Below are 9,959 nucleotides of genomic sequence, written 5' to 3'. Positions count from 1 at the left end.
AGCCGATAGACAAAATTGGTTCTAAAACCGATATTATCGTTCTTTTGGATTCGAACGAGGAAATCGGGATAGCCTTTTGCTGCAAGTTCATCCCAAGGATTTGGAAGTTTGTGAAAGAACTGGGGTAACCAATGTTCTATCGCATTTGGTGGAAGTCTACGAAAGTATTTGGTGAATAACTTAACGTATTCTGGGAATTGGCAAATATTGCATAATTCGATTTTCGAAAGAGCACATGTTGCATCATCAGTGAGGAGTTGCTCACCGGTATGCCCGACCAATTCTTCTTTAAGGATTTTAACAAAGCCTCGTAAAACACCATCGATTTTATCGAAGTTATTTAACAGGGCATCCTTTTGCTGTTTACCTTGAGGAGTTTGATCCCATTGGCGTAACCAGTCCAATGCATCGCCTTGGAGAGTTGCGGAAAGGTAATCAAGAAAACGGGGGCGTTCCCAGGTTCCTTTGTAGTTATTGACAAGAATGGCTAAGGACTGAGCCCATTCATCTATGGTTTTTAAATGATCTTTATAAGGAACATGTGTAAGATCAAGATAAGTTCCATTTTGTGAAATGGGAAACTTATTGAGGTCATCCTTTCGTGTCCAGGTGGGGACCGTAGAGGGGACGGTAGAAAAGTCGTATTTATACGAAGACGTATAGATTTTAGGTTCAGCGGCTGGTTTAGCTTTTTCGTCGTCAGTTTTTTGACCAGAATCAGAGACTTCTTCTGCTGGAAGAAAATCTTCGGTAGGAAAATCGCCATAGAAGGATTCGTCGAGAACCGTATCGGAACGACGTTTTTTGGCTTTTCCTTTTTTAGAAGGTTTGGGAGCTTCTTCGATAGTTGTTTCTGAAGAAGAGGAAGAGACCGGAATAGGGTCGGCTTCTATAGTTTCATCTAATTCTTCAGAAGAATCAGATTTGTCTGAAAAAGCATAAACGTGCTCGTCTTCAGAAGTGTTTTCTTCGTCAGAGGAACTTGAGGACTCATTTGGGGTGTAACCAAAGTGAGTAAGCAGATTCTCATTTTGTAAAGAGATTTCACGTATACGAGTGATGATATGGGTGCTTTCGTCGAACGTAAGTTTTGGATCGACGTATAAAGCTTGTAAGCAACTGAGCTGATCTATGATGTTATCATAATCATCTCGGCGATAGGAAGATGAAGAGGATGTGGAGAAGACTTTAATGTCGTCAATATTATCTTCATGACCATAAAACAAAGGTTTAACTTTGTAACGGGTTTTTGTTGGTTTGTCTACAGAGGGTTGGTCTGTTTCTTTAGACAAAGTAGCTTTGGAAGGTAAAACCGAAGCTTGAGATGGTGGATCTGGTGGATCTGGAGGATATAAATCAGTTATTTTAGCCTTTTGAAGTTTGGCTAAATCGATTTGCATTTGATTTAGTTGGTCCTGAAGGGCTGTATCAGGAGGATTGGAAAGAGTGAAAATCTGGGTAAGAGTTTCAAGTTTGTCATTCAGGGAGAGTAATCCCTGCTGAACATCATCGAAAGAGGAAGCCATATGGGTATTGGTTGCCTCTAGATTGTGTTGGAAGTCGATCTTCCAATCGGTAACCATGTCGACAAGGAAATTGAGTCCTGCTCCGACGTGGGGAAACGAAACGGATTCCGTCGTATTAAAGTGAGCTATATGACGATAGTTTTCGTTTTCGGGATTTTGACCTGTAAGGTTTCTGATACAGTTAACAGACGTAGTGTGTGCCATAGTGATAGTGTGTTAGCTGTTGAATAAACTGTCCTGGTGCCTAAAACCAAAGGGTCCTGTAAGCAGCTTAACAAAGTCACAAAGGTCATACAGACATTGACAGATAAGCAAAGACAGGATAATCTGGGCTTTTAACAGTAAATAATCATCAACAACCTATCATAAGCACAAACGTAGAACTGAAAACTTTATTACAGAAAACTTAAACTTACAGTGGTCCAGAAACGAAGGTAGGCTCTGATACCAATTATTTTGAGATCCACAGTTTCTTACACCTACAAGATACTGCTCGACGAGTTCCTGATACAGCCCTTCAGGACCAACTAAATCAAATGCAAATCGATTTAGCCAAACTTCAAAAGGCTAAAATAACTGATTTATATCCTCCAGATCCACCAGATCCACCATCTCAAGCTTCGGTTTTACCTTCCAAAGCTACTTTGTCTAAAGAAACAGACCAACCCTCTGTAGACAAACCAACAAAAACCCGTTACAAAGTTAAACCTTTGTTTTATGGTCATGAAGATAATATTGACGACATTAAAGTCTTCTCCACATCCTCTTCATCTTCCTATCGCCGAGATGATTATGATAACATCATAGATCAGCTCAGTTGCTTACAAGCTTTATACGTCGATCCAAAACTTACGTTCGACGAAAGCACCCATATCATCACTCGTATACGTGAAATCTCTTTACAAAATGAGAATCTGCTTACTCACTTTGGTTACACCCCAAATGAGTCCTCAAGTTCCTCTGACGAAGAAAACACTTCTGAAGACGAGCACGTTTATGCTTTTTCAGACAAATCTGATTCTTCTGAAGAATTAGATGAAACTATAGAAGCCGACCCTATTCCGGTCTCTTCCTCTTCTTCAGAAACAACTATCGAAGAAGCTCCCAAACCTTCTAAAAAAGGAAAAGCCAAAAAACGTCGTTCCGATACGGTTCTCGACGAATCCTTCTATGGCGATTTTCCTACCGAAGATTTTCTTCCAGCAGAAGAAGTCTCTGATTCTGGTCAAAAAACTGACGACGAAAAAGCTAAACCAGCCGCTGAACCTAAAATCTATACGTCTTCGTATAAATACGACTTTTCTACCGTCCCCTCTACGGTCCCCACCTGGACACGAAAGGATGACCTCAATAAGTTTCCCATTTCACAAAATGGAACTTATCTTGATCTTACACATGTTCCTTATAAAGATCATTTAAAAACCATAGATGAATGGGCTCAGTCCTTAGCCATTCTTGTCAATAACTACAAAGGAACCTGGGAACGCCCCCGTTTTCTTGATTACCTTTCCGCAACTCTCCAAGGCGATGCATTGGACTGGTTACGCCAATGGGATCAAACTCCTCAAGGTAAACAGCAAAAGGATGCCCTGTTAAATAACTTCGATAAAATCGATGGTGTTTTACGAGGCTTTGTTAAAATCCTTAAAGAAGAATTGGTCGGGCATACCGGTGAGCAACTCCTCACTGATGATGCAACATGTGCTCTTTCGAAAATCGAATTATGCAATATTTGCCAATTCCCAGAATACGTTAAGTTATTCACCAAATACTTTCGTAGACTTCCACCAAATGCGATAGAACATTGGTTACCCCAGTTCTTTCACAAACTTCCAAATCCTTGGGATGAACTTGCAGCAAAAGGCTATCCCGATTTCCTCGTTCGAATCCAAAAGAACGATAATATCGGTTTTAGAACCAATTTTGTCTATCGGCTCATTAACGAAAAATGTCTAGAGACTAAAGCCAAAAAACAGGTCAAAAACCAGATAAACGGCACAGCCGAAGGACAACGCTGCTGCGATAAGATTCTTCAGGAAACCTGGAAAATTGGTTGTGCTCCTTACAGAGCTACCCCCTCAAAACGGCCCAAACGAAAGAATTTCCGTTGGAAACAATGGAAAGGTCGCCGTCCTAAAGCTTCCAAAAAATATGTCACCAAAGCTTCTCCTTCCCCATCTAAACCGATGAAAGGTAAAAAGAAAGGATCCAAAAAATCCTCCAAAGCCCTTGAAATCAAAAAAGATTGCAAGTGTTATATTTGCAATGAAGCTGGTCACTATGCCACAAATTGCCCCCAAAAAGGCAAAAAAGCTTCCAAAATGGTTAAACGCCTACAACAAGAGGATCTCTGTGTTGTCTATGGTAGTGAAATCACCGATCCCTCTACCATTTTGTATGAACTATCTAGTAGTATGTACTCTAGCGATGCCTCTAGTACATCTCAACACACTACCGATGATGACTCTTCAGATATTGAAAGTATCTGTATGATGAACGTCACTCCCTCTGTCCCTGACGAAAATACCAATATTAAACTCAGTGACATCATTGGAGAAGAAGTCCAGTTCACTAATGAACAATTGATTCAGTTCGATAAACTCCAACGAATCAAAAAAAGAAGAAGTGTACAAAACTTCCCGTTTCGCCATCTTTTCTAAACGAATTCTCGAACAATTTAGTGGCAATACAACGATTGACTATACCGCAAATGGTCAATGTGGTTTTAATATCCTCAGCAAGGATAAAATCGATCGATGGAAACACCAAAATCCTCTCGCTCGCTATATCCATATTGGACTTGTACAGATCAAGATCACTTCGCTGTTTCGACGCGGAACAGATCAACCTCTAATTGCCCTCCTTATGGACAACCGGTTTCATAAACCCGTTGATGCACTTATTGGTGGAGTTCAATCCAATTTGGTCAACAATCTTATTTGGTTTAAAATCAAACCAAATTACTTCATTTCCCTGTCAGACCCTAACATCGAAAAGGTCCTTCAAGTCAAACTCCAGTTGTCCAAACTACAAATGGATTATGATTCCCCTAGCCTCGGAATCCAGTGGAAAGTTCTCTATGAACTCACTAGAGAACCTGAAACTGCCACAGTTCCTACACTTGACTCTAAACTAGTCACTCTGTTTGAACCTAGACCATTCGATACTATAATTGAGCCCAAACTACTCAATTGGACTGATCTAGAGATCCCTAAAACTTGGTTATTTGATAACATCAATTCTGTTCCCAAGTTACGTATCACAGAACCCACTGTGGCTACAATACATGCTTCTGGTTCAAATCTTTATGTTACCAATAAAGCAAAACCACCTCAGCTACAACGATCTGTATCTGAACGAAATCCTGGATGGGAAAGAATCCTTCCCCCTCGCAAATCTTTCGAGGTACCTCCTCGACGTCGTTTTACATGGACCGAAAAAGGAAAAACTCCTATCGATCCGCAAAATGCCCCTTTCTTGCCTGGCTCTGCACATAAGATGAACTCGGCAAAATTTTTCCATTTCCGTACTGGAAAAGATGAAATTTTGATTGCCCCTTCGCAAGGCAAAAAACGAAAGTACACATATGTCAACGGCATCCTCAATTTCAAAGGATATAAACCATATGGCCTTTGTGTATTAATTGACACCGGAGCAACTACCAGTTGTTGCCGATACAATGCACTGCCATCCGAAAAATGGCAACAGATGAAACACCCCATTGGTGTTCAAGGAATTGACGCTGAAGCCCCTCTCAACGTGATTCAATTCAAAGCCAAAGATGTAGCCATCTGGCTTAATGAGAAAAAATTTATTATCCCCAAAATCCTGTGTTTTCCATACATGCACGGCGATTTCATTTTAGGATGTAACTTTATCTATAGTTATCTTCCTTTACAGTTAAATGAAAAAACAATTTCTTTAACACTAAAAGATCAAACCGTTGTTGAAATTCCTATACAGGAAAATTTAGCCTCAGTTTGTAACGAAAAGTTCTCTCCCCCCAAAAGAGAATCTGATGCCTTGGTATTACAAGATACGCATTGGCTCTATAACTCCCTTCGGCAAAACTTCTCTGAAAATCCACTTACATTGTGGAAACGAAGTCCTCGTTTTTGTCGTCTGCAACTCAAAAATCCCAATGTCATTATTCGTGTTAAACCCATGATCTATCTACGCCGCGACATTGATGAGTTTGATGCCCAACTACAAGACCTTCTTGAGAAAAAACTCATTGAACGTACTCGTAGTCCCCACAGCAGTCCTGCTTTTATGGTAAGAAACCATAGTGAAGTTAAACGAGGAAAAGCCCGAATGGTCATCAACTATAAAAGGCTTAATGAACAGCTAGTCTTTGATGGATACTTTATTCCTCGCAAAGACGTTCTCCTCAATCAAACTAGAGGTTCAACAATCTTTAGTAAATTTGATTGTAAATCTGGTTTCTGGCAGATCAAACTGCGCAAGAAATCCAAACCGCTAACAGCATTTAGCACTCCTCACGGCCATTATCAATGGACCGTTATGCCCTTTGGTCTTAACACAGCACCACAGATTTATCAGCGATGGATGGATCTAATCTTTAATGACCTTAAAGATTTTGTTGTTGTTTATATTGATGATATTTTAGTTTTCTCTAAAACCAGAGAAGAGCATAAAACACATCTACTCTGCCTTTCAGAAAAACTGAAAAAGTACGGTATCATTCTCTCTCCAACCAAGATCGATGTTGAACAAGAATCCATTGATTTTCTCGGCTTAGTTTTAACCCACAAAGGAATAAAACTACAGGATCACATCATTATCAAGATCCGTGATTTTCCTGATATCCTTTAAGATAAAAAGCAACTCCAAAGCTTTTTAGGAATCTTGAATTATGGCCGCTCCTTTATTAAAGGATTGGCTCAAAAGGAACTTCCTTTATTAAAGAAGCTCCAAAAGAATGTCCCTTTTGACTGGACTGATGATGACACCACCATTATCCAACAGATCAAATCTGATCTTGTTCAGATCCCTGAAGTTTATTTTCCTCAGAATGGTGATAAACTTATTCTCGAAACAGATGCTTCTGACCTCTGTTGGGGATGTGTTTTAAAAGCCATTCCTCAAGAAAAATGGACTGATGACACCCCATCATCCCCCTTGATTCGAGCTCGCAAAGCTCCCATCTCAAAACGCCTTCAAAAGGAAGAACTAATTTGTGGATATAATTCTGGAAAATTTAAACCAAATGAACAGAATTATATTATATATGAAAAAGAACTTCTGGCCATAAAATTAGCAATAAAACGTTTTCATATTTATCTTGCTCCAGAAGATTTTATTATTCGAACAGATAACCAAGCTGTTAAAGATTTTCTAATCAATAAAAGAAATTGCTTAGATGGTCGTCGCTTAAAATGGTATAATGTTATTGCTCAATATTCTTTTGCTATTGAACATATCAAAGGAACTAATAATTTTCTTGCAGATTTCTTAAGCAGACCTACGGACGTATCTAACAAGGATATTTCTTCTCTCCTTCTAACAGATGGATGAGTATCCTAAGCCTAAACCTGATAAAGAAGGTTGGATCACTGTTGCTAAAAAGGCAACCTCCAAACCATCTCCATCACAGCCACAAAAATGGTTCGTGGTTTTTGCAGGTCACCAGCCTGGTATCTATGAGAACTGGATTGACTGTCACAAACAGCTCCGTTCCTTCAACGGTTCTTGCTTTAAAGCTTATGACACACTTATAGAGGCCCAAACAGTTTTCTATAATGTGGGCCAAGCCTCAAACAAAATGTTTTCAAAAAACCCAGACATTTTAGAAATTAACAATTTCTATGATCCTGGTCTTCCAAACGATTTATATACAGAACTCAATACTGTTTGGAAAGCACATAAACTCGGGGCTAATAAAAAATTCAGACAACACCTGAGTTCTCTTGCTGCTCTCATGGCTGAACAAACAGCCATGACAACTGAGCTTAACTTCATTGGCACTGCCTTCAAGTCTGTTAGTTGGATAGCATCCAATTTATCTTCAGTATCTTCCATAATCTCCAAAACATTAGTAGAAATGAGGTACTGGCAACTGCAGTCCTTTCCAGCCGTAGTTCGGCTAGATATGCTTTCAACCTGGTAAGGTAGCAATTAACCGCCTGGCCAAGTATTTTATCTTCTTTAGGCTTCCCTTCCATAAAAACTTTTGTCTGAAATATAGTGCTGAACACCGACTTTGGGTAGAACTGTTGGCCTTGGTGTTACTTGGAAGAGCTCCCTTACATCCTCTTCTATGAGAGTTCGTCTCATGGTGGCCTTCCTTGGACAACCCTTGCCATCCTTTCCAATAAATCTGATTTGAACGAATTTTTCAGTATATAACTCAACATCTGTATGATATTCCCTTGCCATTATCAGCTTCCATCACTTTTACCTCATCTCCATCCCAAAATATAAGCATTTAATAGAGAAAAGATGGAATGCAAAAGTTTGGGTGAGTCCATTCGCGGCCTAAAAGCAAGTTATAGGCCACTGTAGACTCAATAACAAAGAAGGCTGTGATGGAAGTTCTATCTCCCACCGTTAATTCTAACAGTAAAATGCCTTGTGTTTTCATTATCCCTCCCATAAACCCACTAATGGATACATCAGTTGGAATGATGTCTTCAGGTGACTTTTCAAGCATGCGCATGATATTGACTGGAACAACATTCAATACTGAATCATTATCCACCAGAACTCTTGCCAGGGGTCTCCCTTCCACTAGTACTTTGATATATAGAGGCTTGAGCTGCTGAGTCATGCCATATGGTGGTTTTTCCAGAACGATCTTCTTTGGTTTCGTGGGGCTGTTTTCTTCAATCAGAATTCCCTTTAATTTTTGAAGATGCTCAGCTTCATCTTTGAAAACCTCTTCTATATGAATACCATTATTGGGTTCCATTACGAATGCCCAGAGCTAGACTGTCTATGGCTTTCCAAGGGAGGACTTGTATCTACTACATCTCTTTCCATTAAAGTTGGTTGATTTGGTTGTGGCTCAAAAAATAAGGGAAGAACCACTACCATATTGCAAGTAAATTCACCTGGAAGGCTCCCAAAACAGATCTTCTTGCTGCTGTTGAAACTATTGGAGATTTCCAAGTCTGTTCTATCTTTTGTAGGAGGGCCGTCTGCAGTCAAAGAATTTCCAACTTCTAAAACCAAGTCCAATAAATCATCAGGATCTCTAACTCCTCCTTTAACTAGAGGTTCTGATAATCTGATGGTTTAGCCATCTTCCTTGGCTAGTTAGACCAGCCATGGTCTTTCTCCCATAATTTCCTTCTATCAGCCCTTTTTCCTTTGCTACCTTCGCTTTTGTGTATGGGTCATATAGGAATCATTATGAATAGGCAACTTGGGATGATCAAGCCTCTTTCACTTTTATTTTGTGAGGTAGGAGGCTTAACCATTCTTGGACGAAGATGCTCATTCCCCTTTTCTGATCCATACTTCAGAGGCCATTTTTGGCCTGGAATGCCAGTCACCTTCAGAGCCTCTGCCTTGCCAACTGCTACTTTCATACTTTCTGCTAAGACGAGGCCTTGCCTGATAGGAAATTCTATTCCTTTCCAAACTCCTTGGAATGAATTATGATCTCCTTTCTGGTGCCCTTCTTTATGTATGAACCCGGATTACCTTCTCTGGAATGGTTACAGTAACTGTGTTTTCCACCTTTTAGAAAGTTAGCCGGTTAGGGACCTTCCTTTTCTGGCCTTGGTCATTATCGAATAGCTTCTCCATCTATTTCTCTTTTGGAACATCTCTATGAAAACCTTTATTCTGAATTTTACACTTGGGGCAACAACCTTATCGGATTAAAGCAATCTAAGCCTCTCGGAGTTGCCTTTCCAACTCAGCCACTATTCTCTCCATAGATGCTGCTGCCTTAGGAATTTTTAGCTTTCCACTAGCCGCTGGACCTGTCAAGTCCACCTTCTTCTTAAGGTGTTCCGAAGCAAGGGAAGTAACATTTGTGGCACCGACCTTGGGGAAAGGATTTCCATCAACACCCATGACTTCTATTTTTTCTGGAAACTTCAACCTGCCATCTTTAATTGCCTTTTGCACAATATTGCTGAAAATAACACAATTGTTAGTGGAATACCCCCACGAATTATGGAACTTACAATAATCTTTCTCGGCCATTTCAGAAGCCGTTGGCATCTTATGTCCTGTTGTGAAAATTAGTTGTTTATCAACCATGAGCAAATCAAAGATTTTCTCGGCTTTAGAGATGTCAAATGAGTAACTCCTGGAAAGGTCTGCTCCCTTCCACTTGGAACCAGAGGCGGCTTGCAAGTTGGCAGTGGCTGATTTTTGGTTTTGCCAAAGCCTCACAAGTATAGGCCTTCTTTATGTTGAGCTCGGCTACATTTACTTCCAACTCCCCATCAGTTTCAG

Source organism: Cornus florida, unplaced genomic scaffold (genome assembly GCF_030987335.1).
Source record: "Cornus florida cultivar Cherokee Brave unplaced genomic scaffold, ASM3098733v1 CherokeeBrave_3.0.0_Hap2_Chr09, whole genome shotgun sequence".
NCBI lineage: Eukaryota > Viridiplantae > Streptophyta > Magnoliopsida > Cornales > Cornaceae > Cornus > Cornus florida.
The sequence above is the reverse complement of the archived record's forward strand: the minus strand, read 5'-3'. Positions refer to the sequence as shown.